This window comes from Scyliorhinus torazame, chromosome 5, assembly GCF_047496885.1.
Source record: "Scyliorhinus torazame isolate Kashiwa2021f chromosome 5, sScyTor2.1, whole genome shotgun sequence".
NCBI lineage: Eukaryota > Metazoa > Chordata > Chondrichthyes > Carcharhiniformes > Scyliorhinidae > Scyliorhinus > Scyliorhinus torazame.
This window is the reverse complement of record NC_092711.1, coordinates 101628271-101646873: the sequence shown is the minus strand read 5'-3', so window position 1 is coordinate 101646873 and position 18603 is coordinate 101628271. Positions and strand designations below refer to the sequence as shown.

The 18603-nt window shown below is 47.1% G+C and overlaps 1 protein-coding gene across 4 annotated transcripts in view; it reads right to left on the bottom strand.

Annotated features, from left to right (window-relative positions):
• Positions 1 to 2971: 2971 nt before the first annotated feature.
• LOC140419227 (uncharacterized) overlaps positions 2972 to 18603 on the bottom strand; it is a 408534-nt gene continuing 392902 nt past the window's right edge. The window contains exons 1-3 of one of the 4 annotated variants that reach the window (XR_011945623.1): positions 8463 to 8571; positions 5119 to 5232; positions 2972 to 3264 (exon numbers count right to left, since the gene is read on the bottom strand). The gene's annotated coding sequence lies outside the window, so the exon portion shown is untranslated. Of the gene's footprint in view, positions 3265 to 5118; positions 5233 to 7704; positions 8119 to 8462; positions 8572 to 18603 lie in introns of those variants that run through there. The other 3 variants (XR_011945628.1, XR_011945629.1, XR_011945622.1) reach the window with 3 other exon arrangements.

Here is an 18603-nt window from a genome sequence, read left to right as displayed (position 1 = left end):
GTTCGAGTTGGGTACACCTATCGGATTGTAAGAAGATTGGTTTCAGCCCCAACGAGGACGCAGAATGAGGATCTTCATTATCACAGTTGGACTATTTGGACTAATTGGTCTTAATGGCCATTCGACAGTAAGCGAACAAACTGACAAAGAGCTGCGTGCTAATAGCTTTCTATATATGTCATATATTTATGCTGACAGATTGAATGTAAGTAACTGTTGGGTTTGTACCCGTATCCCCATCCATTCCAAGGAGGGGCTACCTCTCCAATCACTCCCATTTCACTTAGCAGAAACAGTTAGAACATAGAACATAGAACGATACAGCGCAGTACAGGCCCTTCGGCCCACGATGTTGCACCGAAACAAAAGCCATCTAACCTACACTATGCCATTATCATCCATATGTTTATCCAATAAACTTTTAAATGCCCTCAATGTTGGCGAGTTCACTACTGTAGCAGGTAGGGCATTCCACGGCCTCACTTGGATTGACGCAGTATCCACTCAGTTGAGTGGATACTGCATCAAAACCGAACACAGGAGTTCGGTGGAGATATGAAAATTTGGAAATCGGCTGGCTATGGGATGACTAGATTTTTAGCCTGGTATCAACCTGGATATCCCCATGTTTCGAATCCCCCTGCCCTTACCATCCCATCGAGCACTGCGCAAGGATCCCTATGTTTTAGTAAATCAGGAGAAGGACCATCAATGGGGCAGAGTAGGTGTAATCTTACAACTGAATGGCAGGGACCGATACCAAACATCTCCAACAAGGGTATGTTTGTTCTTGATTGGTCCAGGGTGTGGAATAAAACATCAAATAGCTCATGGACGCAAAATTCCCAGGTACCCTGGATGACAATGGCTGAGAGTTTTACGGCCTATAACGGGACCTATTTCATATGTGGCACTAAAGCATACTCCTGGCTTCCCAGAAATTGGACAGGGTCCTGTTATCTAGGATATGTCGTACCCTGCATGCACCACCTACTCTCCCTTAAACAACACTCCTCACGAATCAGGAGGACCATTAGTAAAACCGAGGAGTTCTTTATGATCGCCTTTCCACAATACGGAACAGGCAAGGCAGCAAACGAACTGATCCTTATGGCCTCGGCATTGGAACAACTGTCGAACATAACAGCAGCAGAATCCAGGGCAACTGGACGGGCACTAGCCGAGGTCTCGGCTGAGCTGGTGGCTGTCCGGACTGTGGCATTACAAAATCGAATGGCTCTGGATTATCTGTTAGCCTCGCAGGGAGGGACGTGTGCCATTATAGGTCAGGAATGCTGTACTTATATCCCAGATGCCTCTGAAAATATTACCAACCTAGCTGACCATATAAGAAGACAGGCGGATCAACTTCAAGAAATTGGCCAAGAATTTCACGATTATAACCCACCAGGTTGGTTAGGTTGGCTGGGACACGGATTGTTCGATTGGATCTTTAAGGCCTTCATATTACTATTATTATTACTATTAGCAATAGGATTGCTTGGATGCTTGTGTCAATGTATTTACACCCGTCTCCTGAATATCCCTATTTGAACAAATTGAGTGGTTGTCCTGATGGGACAACAGGAGTGAATGTGAAAGTGTACAAACTTAGCAATAGCATGATGGGAAAAATGGCCAACTTATGTAACCAAGTGTAGGACAGCTGTGTCAGCTAGTGCCAAGATCAGACCCTGACAAACTAGACAAAGCTAAGAATCCACATAATTGTATCATACAAGGCCAGAAGAGGGATTATAGTGCCTGACCTTGTTAAAACCTGATAACAAAGCCACAATCTAGGAATGTCCTAATAACACAACTTCCTCATGACCTAGGTCCATCTGCGTCAAGGCATCATGAGGGCAGAGGTGAAAAACAAAATAGGACCACGTCTTATTTCCTCTAAAAACAAACTACTGCAAATAAGCCGAGTCAGGGTCTTTCCATGACAACATGTTTGATCAGAAGTTATGACTGTATTGACATTTTTGAACAAGGTCTGTTTTTGTAAAATGATACAGCTTGTGTATAAATATTGAACGTTTTCTCCATGTCTTTGCGAGCTTGAGAAAGAATGAGCAGGTTTACCTTAACAGCTCTCTCTCTCTCTAACCTGTAGCCATCTGCATGCAGACTTTGTTAAATAAAGACAAAGTTATTTATTTCGAAACAGAGTTGTAAAGTTGTTTTTTTCTCACAGTCTTGAAGTAGGAAAAATTTTAAAAGACGACAGAGGTGAGGATGGACGAGACAGGGGAGAGCGAGAGAACTTCAAAAGGAAATAATCTGTATCAGTACTCTGCGTATTTAACACAAATCTAATTTATTTGACTTTTAGCCAGAATATTAGCCCCTGTAAATGGGCTGGAGTTTGTTATCAGCAGAAAGAGACCCAAATGACCATGGTTCGGTCCTGAATGTGAGGAACAGCAAAATCCAATCACTGTGGTTACTTGTGGCCTCGTTGGCCTGTCAGCAGGTTGGATGACTTCGTGAAACCCTTCCCACATGGAGCGGGTGAATGGCCTCTCTCCAGTGTCAACTCACTGATGCTTCTGCAGGTCAGATGACTGAGTGAATCCCTTCCCACACGGTGCGAAGTTGAATGGCCTCTCCCCAGTGTGAATTCGCTGATGTACAGCGAGGTAAGATGATCGCCTGAACCCAGTCCCGCAGTGAGAGCACCTGAACGGTCTCTCGTCAGTGTGAACACGTTGATGGCGCATCAGTTCCCCAGAACTTTTATAGCTCTTCCCGCAGCCTGGACATTGAAACGGTCTCTCATCCGTGTGAACTCGCTGGTGACTCACCAGGTGGGATGAAGTGGTGAATCCCTTCCCACACTCTGAGCAGGTGAATGGTCTCTCCCCAGTGTGAACACGCTGGTGACTCAGCAGGTTGGCTGAAATAGTAAATCCCTTCCCACACTTGGAGCAGGTGAATGGTTTCTCCCCAGTGTGACTGAGTTTCCAGCTGGGATGGGGAAGTGAATCCTTTCCCACAGTCCGCACATTTCCACGGTTTCTCCTCAGTGTGACAGCATTTGTGGCTTGTGAGGCCTGATGATTGACTGAATCCTCGTCCACACACACAACACGTGTACGGTTTCCCCGCAGTGTGAACAATGCTTTTTCCTTCCATGTTTAATGATATTCCGGTGATATTCAGGATATGATAAATTGAGGACTCTGTCAGATCCTAATGTGATGCTTGGTTTGAGTTTCCGGATTTTGAAGCCTCCCCTTCGAACACCCTGTGAAACTGATTGAAAACAGAAAATAGGGAGTGAGAGAGAACCCATAAAAACAGGTTGTGAAATTGAGCTGAATGAATCTGGTCATTTGTGGGGCCAACACTAAGAAAAAGTGACCATGAAAACTGCTGGATTGTCACAAATACCTAACGGGCCTCTTTGGGAGGAGCGAGAAAGAGGTGAAGAGGGGTTTTGTATATCTACAAGACATATTAAGAGAGTAGTTGGCAAAGCAAATTCGATCTTGAGCTTCATAAACAGTAATATTGATAGCAAAACACTGCTTCTGGTGGCACAGTGATTAGCACTGCTGCCTCACAGTGCCAGGGACCCAGGTTCAATTCCGGCCTTGTTGACCGTCGGTGTGTGGAGTTTGCACTTTCTCCCCGTGTCTGCGTGGGTTTCCACCCGGGGCTCAGGTTTCCTCCAACAGTCTAAAGGGAAATTTTAGTGTATTGGCCTTGATAAATTGCCCGTTAGTGTCCAGGGATGTGCAGTTAGATGGGGCGATGGGGCTATGAGGTTACAGGCACAGGGTGACCTTTCAGAGAATCAGTGCCGACTCGATGGGCCGAATGCCCTCCTTCTGCTCTGCAGGAATTCTATGGTTCTAAATCTATTCTATGGATCTTTATAAAACTCTGGTCACCACTCTTCAGGAAGGATGTGAAGGTTCTTGGAGAAGGTGCAGAGGAGATTTACCAGAATGGTTCCAGCAAAGGAGGTTGAGGGAAGATTTGATTCAGGGACACAAGATTACGCCAGATTTCCATCAGGTGGACAAAGAAACTCTGTTTCCATTCACTGATCGTACAAGCAGTCGGGACACAGATGTGCAGTTTTGGGTAAAACCTGGATTGAACTATATAAGCCTGAGTGATCTTCACAGGGTGGATGTGGAGAGGATTATCATAGATTCATAGATTATCATAGAATTTACAGTACAGAAGGAGGCCATTCGGCCCATCGAGTCTGCACCGGCTCTTGGAAAGAGCACCTTACCCAAGGTCAACACCGCCACCCTATCCCCATAACCCAGTAACCCCACCCAACACTAAGGGCGTTTCCTCTTGTGGGAGAATCTCGAACAAGGGGGTCACTGTTGCAAAATAAGGGGTCACCCATTTCAGATGCAGTTGAAGATTTCCCTTGAGAGTTGTAAGACTTTGGATCTCACGTCCTTAAAAGGCAGTGGAAGCCGAGTCCTTGAATATTTTTAAGGCAGAGCTGGATAGATTCTTGATGAGCAAGGAGGTGAAAGGTCATCGGGGTAGGCAGGACGGTGGAGTTGGGGTTAGAATGAGATCAGTCGCAATCTTATTGAATGCTGAGCAGGCTCGAGGGGCCGAGTGGCCTGTTCCTAGTTCGTATGTAAAAGGTACAGGTGATATGAGATGTATGTTTTTACACAGCGAGCAGCAATGACCTGATACTTGCTGCCTATGAGGGAGTTCAAAAATAGACACAATGAATGATTTGATTTGAAAAGGAAATTGGATGGACATCTGAGGGAAATAAACCTGCAAGGATACAGGGATCGAACAGGAGAATGGGACTGACTGGATTGCTCCAGAGAGCTAGCATGGACTCAATGGGCCGAATGCCCTTCTCTGTGCCATCATGTCTCTGACTCCTTTGTGTAATCTAGTTTTGTAATTTAATCCCGGGGTATTCAGATATCACTCAGATAAATCTGTGCTACACTCCCTCCGAGGCCATTCTCTCCTTCCTCAGGTTTGTTGTCCAGAACTGAACACAGTTCTCCAGGTTTGGTCCAACCAGGGTTTGTGAATCTCGGGGCTTTTCCAGTCACACTGAGACCTGAAATCTTCCCTCACAGACAGAACAGACAAACCTTTTACCTTCCACACCCAGATGCTGCTGGAATTCAAGTTCTGATGAATCGAGTGACTGTCAGATTGCAATGTGACGTTTGGTTTGCGTTTCCCGTCTGTTCAGCTTCCACTTCCAGTATCCTGTAAATTTACAGAAACCTCACTGTCAGTTTAAGATAGAAATTCACAACATTCTCTCCTAGCCAACTTTGATTAAATGTATTCCTGAAGGTTTGATCACATGACCTGCCCCCATCCTCCAGCCATTAATCGGTCAACACATCCATCCTTGTGACACACTGCCTTCCTCGGCCAATTGGGAAGCAAAAGGACTCATTACCTTAGTAACCTTGGGACCAGTTACTGTCCGAACGATTTTCCAGACACCCAGATGTGAATCTCACCAACGCAGGGAGCGGAGTTGGTGAGAATCCAGGGAGGAGGAGCTTTGGAACAGTAAATATAAATAACTTACCTCGGGGATTCATGGCCTAGTCGACAGGGAGCGGAGTTGGGGGCGAATCCCGGGAGGAGAAGCTTCAGAACAGTAAGTATAATTTTTTTTAAAAAAAATTTTTAATTTAAACTTTTGAGTACCCAATTCATTTTTCCAATTAAGTGGCAATTTAGCGTGGCCAATCCACCTACCCTGCACATCTTCTTGGGTTGTGGGGGCAAAACCCACGCAAACACGGGGAGAATGTGCAAACACCACACGGACAGTGACCCAGAGCTGGGATCAAACCTGGGACCTCAGCACCGTGAGACTGCAGTACTACTCACTGCGCCACCGTGCTGCCATCAGTAAGTATAAATAACTTACCTGTTGGGTATCTGGACTGGGGGCAAAAACTGAAACGTGACATCAGAGTAATTAACTAAGTCGGGGAGTATCTAGGAGATTAGTAACTAGGAGATTAGTAACTAGGAGATTGCTGAATGTTATCTATAATCAACGATTTGGATGAGAATGTACAAGGCATGATCAGTAAGTTTGCAGATGACTACTGGTATTGTAGACAGTGAGGAAGGTTTTCAAAATTGCAGCTATTTCTTGATCAACTGGGGAAGTGGGCCGAGAAATGGCAAATGGAGTTCAATACAGTAAATGTAAGGAGTTGCATTTCGGAAAGTCAAATCAAGGTAGGACTTACACAGTGAATGGTAGGGCCCGAGGGAATATTGTGGAACAGAGGGACCTTGGAGTTCAGGTACACGGTTCTCTAAAGGTGGAGTCACAGGTAGATAGGGCAGTGAAGAAGGCTTTTGGCCTTCATCAGTCAGGGCACTGAGGATAGAAGTTGGGAAGTTATGTTGCAGTTGTACAGGACGTTGATGAGGTCGCACCTTGAGTATTGTGTTCAGTTTTGGCTGCTTTGTTATAGGAATGATGTTATTAAACTGGAGAGAGCGCAGAAGAGATTTACAAGGATGTTGCCAGGGCTCAAGGGACTGAGTTCTAGGGAGAGATTGGACAGGCCAGGACCTTTTTCTTTGGAGCGTAGGACACTGAGGGGTGATCTTCTAGAGGTGTATAAGATCATGAGAGGCATGGACAGGGTGAATGCTCTCAGTCTTTTTCTCAGGGTTGGGGAATCGAGAACTAAAAGACTTTGGTTTAAGTTCAGAGGGGAAAGAATTAATGGGAACCTAAGGAGCAACGTTTTAACACTGAGGATGGTACGTATGTGGAATGAGCTGCCGGAGGAAATGGTTGAGGCAGGGACATTGGCAACATTGAAAAGGCATTTGGACAGATACGTGGATAGGAAAGGTTCAGAGGGATATGGGCCAAAAGCAGGCAAACTGGGTTAGCTTAGATGGGCCTTTTGGTTGGCATGGGCCAGTTTGGGCCGAAGGGCCTGTTTCCGTGCTGTAGATTCTATCCATGAACGCCAAGTCTCTTTGGACACCCACTGTACTTAACCTCTTTCCATTTAGAAAGTACTCAGCTCTAACCTTTTTTGGTTCAAAATAGATAACCTCACACTTGTTTACATTGCCACAATCTTGGTCATTCACCTTGTCTGTCAATAGGGCTGGTTTAGCACAGTGGGCTAAATGGCTGGCTTGTAATGCAGAACAATGCCAGCAGCGAGATTCAATTCCTGCAGCGGCCTCCCCGAACAGCTGTGGTGACTGGGGACTTTTCACAGTAACTTCATTGAAGCCGACTTGTGACAATAAACAATTATTCTTAATATTACCATTATCTTCTTAGTTTTATGCTGTCATCAATGCTGTCTACGATGCCACCGAACTTTGTATTATCAGCAAAAGTGCAGAAGAGGCACTTCGGTCCACCGAGTTGCACCAACACATCAAAATCTGACCCACCTACCTAATCCCATTTGCCAGCACTTGGCCCATAGCCCTGAATGTTATGATGTGCCAGTCTTCATCCAGGAACTTTTAAGAGGATGTGAGGCAACCCGTCTCTACCACCCTCCTCAGCAGTGCATTCCAGGCCCTCACCACCCTCTGGGTAAAAATGTGTTTCCTCAAGATATGTGTCAATAAATCTAATATAATCTAACCCCACTCTGCTGTCTGTTGGTTAGCCAATCCTCCATCCAAGCTAATATATTACCTCTAAACCCCGTGGGATCTTACCTTGTTTATTACCTTTTGTGTGACACCTTATCAACTGTATTTTGGAAGTCCAAATACATCCACAGGACCCCCATTATCCACCTGGCCTGTTACATCTTCCAAGAACTCCAACGAGTCAAACACTTCACCAAACCACGCTGACTGATGGATTGCGGTTTGACTTTCCAAATGTCCAGTTACTTCTTCCTCGATAATGGATTCCAGCAGTTTCCCAACAACAGGCATTAAACTTACTAGTTTCCTACTTTCTGCCTTTTTGAACAGGAGGGGTGCCATTAGTCTTTTCCTCTCATGCAATGACATGGTAACTGGGTCAGTGTCTCCCCCCTGGTCTCTGAGGTTGTTTGTGGAGAGAAGCCGGAAGCGGTGGACAGTGAGTGGAGAATGTTCATTGTTCGGCTCTGGGGACCCACTGGGGTTTGTAAACCCCGCCCCCCGACACTGACCTCTCACCTGACACATCACAATGCGCGGAGTGATTGACGGCAGCACCGAACCAATAGGCGAAGAGTGGACAGATCCGGAGGACCGGTGAGAGCGACTGGTCCTCCAACCAATCAGCGTGAATGAGGAGGCGGGACTGGGCTGAGTGAAGCATGCGCAATGTGATTAATGGCGACGCAGAAAAAGGTTCTATCTCGGATCCACAATCCGTGAAGGTGGGAATGGCGGGACGGAGGGAGCGATGAATCAGGAGGGTCGTTAGGCACGCTTTGTGTACATGTTATATAGACCAAAAATCCGGAAAAATAACCTACCGGTACCTGGGGATCTGAGCGGGAGCTGCTGCTTTGTGCAGACAATATTAAGCAAACGCCATCTTTATTTGGCTCTGGCAGACGTGCGCATGCGCCGTCTCAATATTGGGTTCGCGGCAGCAATGAGTATGCGCCCTCGGCATCCTTATTTGGATCACTAGCAGCAGTGCGCATGCGGACCCACCATCTTTATTGGGATCTTTATTGGGGCACGAGCAGCAGAGGGCAGGCTCAGTGGCCATCATTGTTGGGGGCAACATTTTTGAAACGTGTCTTCATGACAGAATGTCCAGCAAACTGCTTCACTAGGAGTTACAAATTCCTATTGTGAGAAGTGAGCATTTTGTGTTGTTTTTACATGTATAACTCTGGTTCACAATTAAGATGTCAACAATAAGGCCTGATGGGAAATTAAGATGTCAAGTTCTGTGTAAGCTACAGTGAGCAAGTTGTTGTAACTATGTACAGGACTGACCTTCGGGGAAGAAGGGGATGTACAATAACAGAAATCACTAAGCAAGGGGGAAGATAGCAGGTGCAAGCAGGGGGCCTCATTCTTATCTTTTAATTGACGGTCCAAGGATATACCAGGAGCTAACAGAAACCCCTATGCAAGGGGGAAGACAAAATGAACATAAGTCCAAATAAGGAATCACTGATAAGGAAACTGCCCTTTCTGCAGTTTGTGGGATGTGTTTCTCACAGATTGTATATAACAAATTGATGCTGTGTGAATTCTTTGTGTCTGCTATTGCTTACCGGCGGCACCCGTTCTTGCAAGATCGATTGAAATAAATACTTCTTCAGAATTTGACTAAGTGTAAATTATTATCAAGTGAGCGGTGTTTCTCACACTATGTATGGGGCAGAATATATGTCCAGGGCAGTGACAATAATTCAAATTTACATTGTGACTTGAACGGAATAAAACTTTGAAGACTTTCAGAGAAACATTACAAAATAACAATTGACACTGAGCCACATGAGGATATATTAGCTTTTAAGGAGAATCTTAACGGAGGAAAGTGAGTCGGAGAGTTTTAAAGAGGAAATTGAGGCCTTGGGAACACAGTAATGGGGGAGAGATTAAAATCGGGAATTCTCAAGTGGCTGGAATTAAATGAGTGCAGAGATCTCAAAGGGGTGTGTGTGGAGGAGATTACAGTGATCAGGATGATCACTACCATGGAGTAAATCAATGAGAAATTTAAATTTTTTGTGCCTTTTAAAAGGAAACGTTTGTAGAGGGGCTGTTTAGCACAGGGCTAAATCGCTGGCTTTGAAAGCAGACCAAGGCAGGCCAGCAGCACGGTTCAATTCCCGTAACAGCCTCCCCGAACAGGTGCCAGAATGTGGCGACTAGGGGCTTTTCACAGTAACTTCATTTGAAGTCTACTTGTGACAATAAGCGATTTTCATTTCATTTCATTTTTCATCAGTGGGCACAGGGGCTGGTGTGAGTAAGTACATGGGTAGCTGAGCTTTGGAGGGTGTTGTTTAATGTTGGAGTCTGGCTGCGAGTGCATTGGAATAATCTGGTTGAGAGGTAACAGAAGAATGGATGGTGGTTTCTGCAGCAAATGGACAGAGACTAAGGTGGAGTCGAGCTGTTACTGAGGTGGAAATCGGCAATCTTGGTGATGATGTAGATCTGTGGTCAGGAGCTCATCTGGGGTGAAATATTTCACCATGGTTGTGAACAGTCTGCTTCAGCCTCAGTCATTGGATAGGGATGGAATTGGTGACAAGGGAGTGGAGTTTGTAGCGGGGATGAAAGGGAATGGGTTCAGTCTTGTCAATATTTAAATGGAGGAAAGTTCTGCTCATCCAGCACTGGTTCAGACAGTGTGTGTCTTGGAAAGGAACTTTCAAGTGGTGATGTTGCTGCTAACTTTTGGTTGGCTCTTAAATGTTGCCCGTTGTATCTTTACTTAATTTGCTCTGTTTCTATAAGCTTTGCTCTAGAGTCGCCAGGTATAACTCAACACACCAATTAGTAAGATTCAAATCAAAACACATTTATTATACACAGTAAATCACTACTCATGCATAAACTCTACTTTCTAGACTATTCTCGATCACTAAAAGGTCTATACTTAGCTTTGGACTGGCCCACCAGGTCAGGGGAACAAATGGCCTTTCGTTCGATCTGAGTCTGCAGGATTCAAAAGCTGGTATGGACTGGTAGCTAGGAGCGCCTATCTGGTAGCGTGCATTGACTGGAGACTTACTTGGTTGATGCAGCAGCTGGGCAGTTCACTCTCAGGGGTTGATTTGCGTTGTTGAGTGACCCTGCCAAGAAGGACGATTTGAACTTGGGGGCTTTACTTTATAGTCCCCAAGGGCTTCCCGCCCTTCGGGACGGAACCCGTTCCTGGTTCCAAGCGATTGGACTGCGTCCCGATCACTTGGATCGATTTCTCCAATACTGGAGTTGTTCCCTGATCGCTGCGCGGTCCCTAAATGTCCGTTGGCCTTCCTTTGTCTTGGCTCCTGCTGGCGCCAAGGAGTCTGGCTTGGCTTTATTCACCTTAAGTGTTGCAATTGTGCCTTGGAATCGCTCATTGCTATGCAGATAGCTGCTGGTTTCAGTTCTGTCTGGTTTTTGTGCTGTCTGGTTTTTGCAGGTTCCAATACACAGGATTTCTGCACTTGCTCGTTTTTGCCTGTGTTGGCTGAATTTCCCTTTAGTCTTTGCAGTTCTCCATTTTAAGTCAGGAAGTGGCCAACCCAGGTGGCTACAATGTTCACATACATCTGCTGTCCTGGTCCATTCACTTGGTGGAGGTTAAGGGTTCAGGAGATTTTGTGAAATTGTGATTCAGTTGTTGGTCCATTGCTTCCTGTTACCCTCACTCCGTTCTCACTCTCCCTTTCCATCAATCTATTTGATTCTCTCTCTCTCCCCCACTACTCACTCTCTTCCTCTCTCTCACTCTGTTTCTCACATAACATTCTCTAGTCCAGAGGGTTGTGGATGTTAATAATAATCATTATTGTCACAAGTAGGCTTACATTAACACTGCAATGAAGTCACTGTGACCATCAGTGAATATATTAAGGCTGAGATGGTGAGAGATTTGGTCTCTCAGGAAGTCAAAGGACATAGAGAGCTAACGGGAAAGTGGAATTGAAGACTGAGATCAGCCACAAATGTGTTCAATGGCAGAGCAGGTTTGACGGGCCGAATGGTCTACTTCTGCTCCTATTTCTTGTGTTCTTGCAGAGGCCCGAATCTTGTGTGGGCTCAGGCCGGGCGGCAGGTTCCCTTCCCTGAAGGCCATTAACAAACTGGTTCACTTTTCACAAAAGGTTCAACAGTTTCCGTGGTCACTTTTTCCCAGTGCCGGCCCCACAAGTTACCAGATTCATTCAGCTCCATTTCACAACCTGCCTTTGTGTTTTTGTGGGATCTCTCTCACTCCCTTTTTTCTGTTTTAACTCAATTTCACAGGGTATCAGCAGGGAAGGATGTGCAATTGGGAAACTCCAACCAAGCACCACCTCAAAATCTGACAGTCATGTAACTGATCGGAACCTGAATATCATCAGATTTTGAACATGGAAGGAAATAGCACAGTTCACAGTGGGGAGAAACCGTACACGTGTTTTGTGTGTGGACAAAGCTTCAGCCAATCATCTGGTCTGTCAAAACACAAGCGCAATCACAGCAGGGAGAACCATGGAAATGTGGGGGCTGTGGCAAGGCGTTCAATTACCCATCTGACCTGGCACCCCATCGACGCATTCACACTGGGGAGAAGCCTTTCACCTGCCCTGAGTGTGGGCGTGGATTCACTCAGTCACACAGCCTGTTGATGCACCAGCGAGTTCACACTGGGGAAAGGCCTTTCACCTGCCCTGAGTGTAGGAAGGAATTCACTCATTCATCCCAACTGCTGACACAGCAGCAGATTCACAATAATGAGAGACCTTTTAAATGCCTCGACTGTGGGATGTGCTTTAAAAGTTCCGGGGAACTGGTGTCAACGTGTTCACACTGACGAGAAACCATTCAGATGCTCCGACTGTGGGACTGAGTTCAGACGATCATCTCAACTCACTCTACACCAGCGGATCACACTGGGGAGAGACCATTCACGTGCTCCCAGTGTGGAAAGGGATTCATTCACTCAGGCAACCTGCTGAGACACCAACGGGTTCACAAGTAACTGCTGTGATTAGATTTTACTGTTAATCACATCCAGGACTGAAGCATGTTCATTGGACTCGGGTTTGACTCATATTTATAAATGCTAATCCAGTTATCAGGGATAATATTCTGGATAAAAGTCAATTATTTAACACAAGTGTGTCGAATCTTTTAACATCCCATCACAAGTTAGTTCTGTTTGAAGGTCTCTCCCTCTCCCCCGTCTCCTCCATCCTCACCTCAAATGTGTGGAGTACATGAAGCTTCTTTCTCACTGAGATTGAGACAATCTGATCAGCTGCCTCTGCTGCTTTCCTCTCTACCAATGGGCCAAACTGTCTCGAACATTCCACCTGGTCTGAGCTCTGAACTCCTCTTTCTCCAGTTTCTCTCCTACCCTCTATCTTCATCAGAGCTCATCTTGTCCATTAGACCTGCCTCCTGCACCAGGATCCCAGGTTCGATTCCTAGCTCGGGTCACTGTCTGTGCGGAGTCTGCACGTTCTCCTCGTGTCTGCGTGGGTTTTCTCTGGTTTCCTCCCACAAGTCCCGAAAGACGTGCTGTTGGGTGAATTGGACATTCACAAAACTGCTGACCATTCAACTTCTCCATGTTGTGTGATATTGTTCATAACAAAGAACAAAGAACAAAGAAATGTACAGCACAGGAACAGGCCCTTCAGCCCTCAAAGCCCGTGCCGACCATGCTGCCCGACTAAACTACAATCTTCTACACTTCCTGGGTCCGTATCCTTCTATTCCCATCCTATTCATATATTTGTCAAGATGCCCCTTAAATGTCCCTATCGTCCCTGCTTCCACTACCTCCTCCGGTAGCGAGTTCCAGGCACCCACTACCCTCTGCGTAAAAAACTTGCCTCGTACATCTACTCTAAACCTTGCCCCTCTCACCTTAAACCTATGCCCCCTAGTAATTGACCCCTCTACCCTGGGGAAAAGCCTCTGACTATCCACTCTGTCTATGCCCCTCATAATTTTATATACCTCTATCAGGTCTCCCCTCAACCTCCTTCGTTCCAGTGAGAACAAACCGAGTTTATTCAATCGCTCCTCATAGCTAATGCCCTCCATACCAGGCAACATTCTGGTAAATCTCTTCTGCACCCTCTCTAAAGCCTCCACATCCTACTGGTAGTGTGGTGACCAGAATTGAACACTATACTCCAAGTGTGGCCTAACTAAGGTTCTATACAGCTGCAACATGACTTGCCAATTCTTATACTCAATGCCCCGGCCAATGAAGGCAAGCATGCCGTATGCCTTCTTGACCACCTTCTCCACCTGTGTTGCCCCTTTCAATGACCTGTGGACCTGTACTCCTAGATCTCTTTGACTTTCAATACTCTTGAGGGTTCTACCATTCACTGTATATTCCCTACCTGCATTAGACCTTCCAAAATGCATTACCTCACATTTGTCCGGATTAAACTCCATCTGCCATCTCTCCGCCCAAGTCTCCAGACAATCTAAATCCTGCTGTATCAGGATCTGTATCATAGTTCTGTCTCTTGGTCCTGTCGCTCATCTTTAAATGCACCCATCCTAAAACAATATTAACCCCCCTTCATTGCAAACTACCACATCAAAACCTCCCTTTCCTCTCCAACTCCTTGTACTCGGTGTCCCCCAGGATCTATCCTCGGTCCTTCCTATTTTCCCATCTCCACGCTGCCCCAAGGTGACATCATCCAAAAGCACCGTGTTAGTTTTCACATGTACACTGACAACACCCAGCTCTACCTCACCCCCATCCCTCTCCATTCCTCCACTGTCACTCAATTATCAAACTGCTTGTCCCACATCCAGTACTGGATGAGCAGAAATTTCCTCCAATTAAAAATTGGGAAGATCAAAGCCATTGTCTTCAGTCACCATTCGAAATTCCGTTCCCTAACTCCCGAGTCCATCCCTCTCCCTGGGAAATGTCTGAGGCTGAACCACACTCTGCACAATCTCCGTGTCAGATTTGACCCCAAGGTGAGTTTCCTTTTAAAAAAAATAATTTTTATTCAAATTTTCACAAAATATCAACAACAAAATACAAAAATAAAAGAACAAACCCCCCTCCCCAGATACACAAATAATAAATTAACAGCCATCAGCAACACAAAAGCAAATATACACGCCCAATCAAGTAAAACGAACCAGCCCCCCCCCCCGGTTGCTGCTGCTGCTGACCATCTCCAAACGCTCTGCCAGGAAGTCTAGGAACGGTTGCCACCGCCTGAAGAACCCTTGCACCGATCCCCTTAAGGCAAATTTCACCCTCTCCAATTTAATAAACTCCGCCATATCGTTGATGCAGGATTCCACGTTTGGGGTCTCGCATCCATCCACTGAAGAAGAATCCTACGCCGGGCTACCAGGGACGCAAAGGCCAGAATACTGGCCTCTTTCGCCTCCTGCACTCCCGGGTCCTCTGCCGCCCCAAATATTGCGAGCCCCCAGCCCGGTTTGACCCTGGATCCTACCACCCTCGACACCGTCCTCGCTACACCCTTCCAAAAGTCCTCCAGCGCTGGGCATGCCCAGAACATGTGGGTGTGGTTTGCTGGGCTCCCTGAGCACCTAACACACCTGTCCTCACCCCCAAAAAACCGGCTCATCCTTGCCACGGTCATGTGAGCCCTGTGCAGCACCTTAAATTGTATGAGGCTGAGCCTCACGCAAGAGGAGGAAGAGTTCACCCTCCCCAGGGCATCCGCCCACGTCCCCTCGTCGATGTCCTCACCCAATTCCTCCTACCACTTACCCTTTAGCTCCTCCACCGAGGCCTCCTCCTCCTCCTGCATCACCTGATACGCTGCCGAGATCCTCCCCTCTCCAACCCACACCCCCAAAAGCACCCTGTCCTGGACCCTGCGTGGCGGCAACAGTGGGAACTCCACCACCTGCCGCCTAACAGACGCCCTTACCTGCATATATCTGAAGGTGTTCCCCGGGGGAAGCCCAAACTTCTCCTCCAGCTCACCCAGGGTCGCGAACTTCCCATCCACAAACAGGTCCCCCATCCTTCTAATACCTGCCCTGTGCCAACTCAGGAACCCTCCGTCCATTCGCCCCGGGACAAACCGGTGGTTCCCCCGTATCGGGAACCACACCGAGGCCCCCACCTCCCCCCTGTGACATCTCCATTGCCCCCAAATTTTGAGGGTAGCCGCCACCACCGGGCTCGTGGTATACCTCGTTGGAGGAAGCGGCAGCATCGCTGTCACCAGCGCTGTCACCAGCGCCTCCAGGCTCGTGCCCACACAGGACGCCATTTCCAGGCTCTTCCATGGTGCCCCCTACCCCTCCATCACCCACTTATGCATCATCGCCACATTGGCTGCCCAATAATACCCACAGAGGTTAGGCAACGCCAACCCCCCCCTATCCCTGCACCGCTCCAGGAGCACCCTTCTCACCCTTGGGTCTTCTGCGCCCACACAAACCCCATAATGCTCCTATTTACCCGCCTGAAGAAGGCCTTAGGGATCAGGATGGGGAGGCACTGGAACAGGAACAAAAACCTCAGGAGCACCGTCATTTTAACTGACTGCACCCTACCTGCCAGGGAGAGATTTAGCACATCCCACCTCTTAAACTCCTCCTCCATTTGCTCCCCCAGTCTCGTGAAGCTAAGCTTATGCACGGCCCCCCAACTCCTAGCCACCTTGACCCCCAGGTACCTGAAACTCCTCTCCGCCCTTTTTAGTGAGAGCTCACCAATCCCCCTCTCCTGGTCCCCTGGGTGAACAACGAACAACTCGCTCTTCCTCATATTGATCTTCTACCCAGAGAAATCCCCAAACTCCCTGAGAATCCACATCATCTCCGACATTCCCCCCACCGGGTCCGCCACATATAACAAAACATGGCTGAAATACATTGACATCCAATGTCTGATATAATGTGTGTTATGGGAGAGAGAAGTTTAGTCTGAGTTATAAACTCAAGCAGGCGCTTCACTGCAGACAGGTCACCGTGGAAACGCTGATAAGACATTCCTTCACTGCAGACAGGTCACCGTGGAAACGCTGATAAGACATTCCATTCCACAGAATCGACTCACTGGAAACTAATCGGATCGGGGAGAGGACAGAGTTTGTCTGTTATCAAGTCTAAAGGTAACAGGGGCATGGATGAGGTTTCAGCAGCAGTTGGGGTGGGGATGGACACAGGTGACATTATGGAGATTGAAATATCTGTTATTAGTGATGGTGTGGATATGGGGTCAGAAAGTCATCTTGGGGTCAGATCTGACACGGAGATTGTGCAGAGTGTGGTTCAGCCTCAGACAGTTCCCAGGGAGAGAGATGGACTCGGGAGTTCGGGAACGGAATTTGTAATGGTGACTGAAGACAATGGCTTTGATCTTCCCAATTTTTAATTGGAGGAAATTTCTGCTCATCCAGTACCGGATATGGGATAAGCAGTTTGATAATTGAGTAACAGTGGAGGAATGGAGAGGGATGGGGGTGAGGGAGAGCTGGGTCTCGTCAGTGTACATGTGAAAACTAACACGGTGCTTTTGGATGATGTCACCTACTGGAAGCGTGTTGATGAGAAAATGGAGGGGCCGAGGGTAGATCCTTGGGGGACACCGAGTACAAGGAGTTGGAGAGGAAAGGGAGGTTTTGATGTGGTAGTTGCAATGATGGTGGGGTTAAATATTGTTTTAGGATGGGTGATGATGGTGCATTTAAAGATGAGCGACAGGACGAAGAGAGAGAACTATGAACAATATCACACAACATGGAGAAGGTGAATGGTCAGTAGTTTTGTGAGAATGTGGTTAAATAGTAATAATCAAACAATCTTTATTAGTGTCACAAGTAGGCTCACATTAACACTGCAATGAAGTTACTGTGAAAAGCCCCTAGTCACCACACTCCGGCGCCTGTTCGGGTACACAGAGGGAGAATTCAGAATGTCCAATTCACCTAACAAACACGTCTTTCAGGACTTGTGGGAGGAAACAGGAACACCCTGGGAGCAGACACGGGGAGAACGTGCAGACTCCGCACCGACAGTGACCCAAGCCGGGAATCGAACCCAGGACCCTGGCACAGGAGGCAGGTCTAATGGAGAAGATGAGCTCTGATGAAGATAGAGGGTAGGAGAGAAACTGGAGAAAGAGGAGTTCAGAGCTCAGACCAGGTGGAATTTTCGAGACAATTTGGCCCATTGGTAGAGAGGAAAGCAGCAGAGGCAGCTCATCAGATTGTCTCAATCTCAGTGAGAAAGAAGCTTCATGAACTCCACACACTTGAGGTGAGGATGGAGGAGACGGGCGAGGGAGAGACCTTCAAACAGAACTAACTTGTGATGGGATGTTAAAAGATTCGACACACTTGTGTTAAATAATTGACTTTTATCCAGAATATTATCCCTTATAACTGGGTTAGCGTTTATAAATATGAGTCCAACCCGAGTCCAATGAACATGCTTCAGTCCTGGATGTGATTAACAGCAAAATCCAATCACAGCAGTTACTTGTGAACCCACTGGTGTCTCAGCAGGTTGCCTGAATGAATGAATCCCTTTCCACACTGGGAGCACGTGAATGGCCTCTCCCCAGTGTGAATCCGCTGGTGTAGAGTGAGGTGAGATAATCGTCTGAACCAAGTCCCACAGTCGGAGCACCTGAATAGTTTCTCGTCAGTGTGAACATGTTGATGGGACACCAGTTCCCGAGAATCTTTAAAGCACTTTCCGCATTTTCTGCATTTAAAAGGTCTCTCATCATTGTGAATCGGCTGGTGTGTCAGCAGTTGGGATGACTGAGTGAATCCATGCCCACACTCTGGACAAGTGAAAGGCCTTTCCCCAGTTTGAACTCACTGGTGCATCAACAGGCTGTATGACTGACTGAATCCACGCCCACACTCGGGGCAGGTGAAAGGCCTCTCCCCAGTGTGAATGTGTCGCTGGGTTGCCAGGTCAGGTGGGTAATTGAACGCCCTGCCACAGTCCCCACATTTC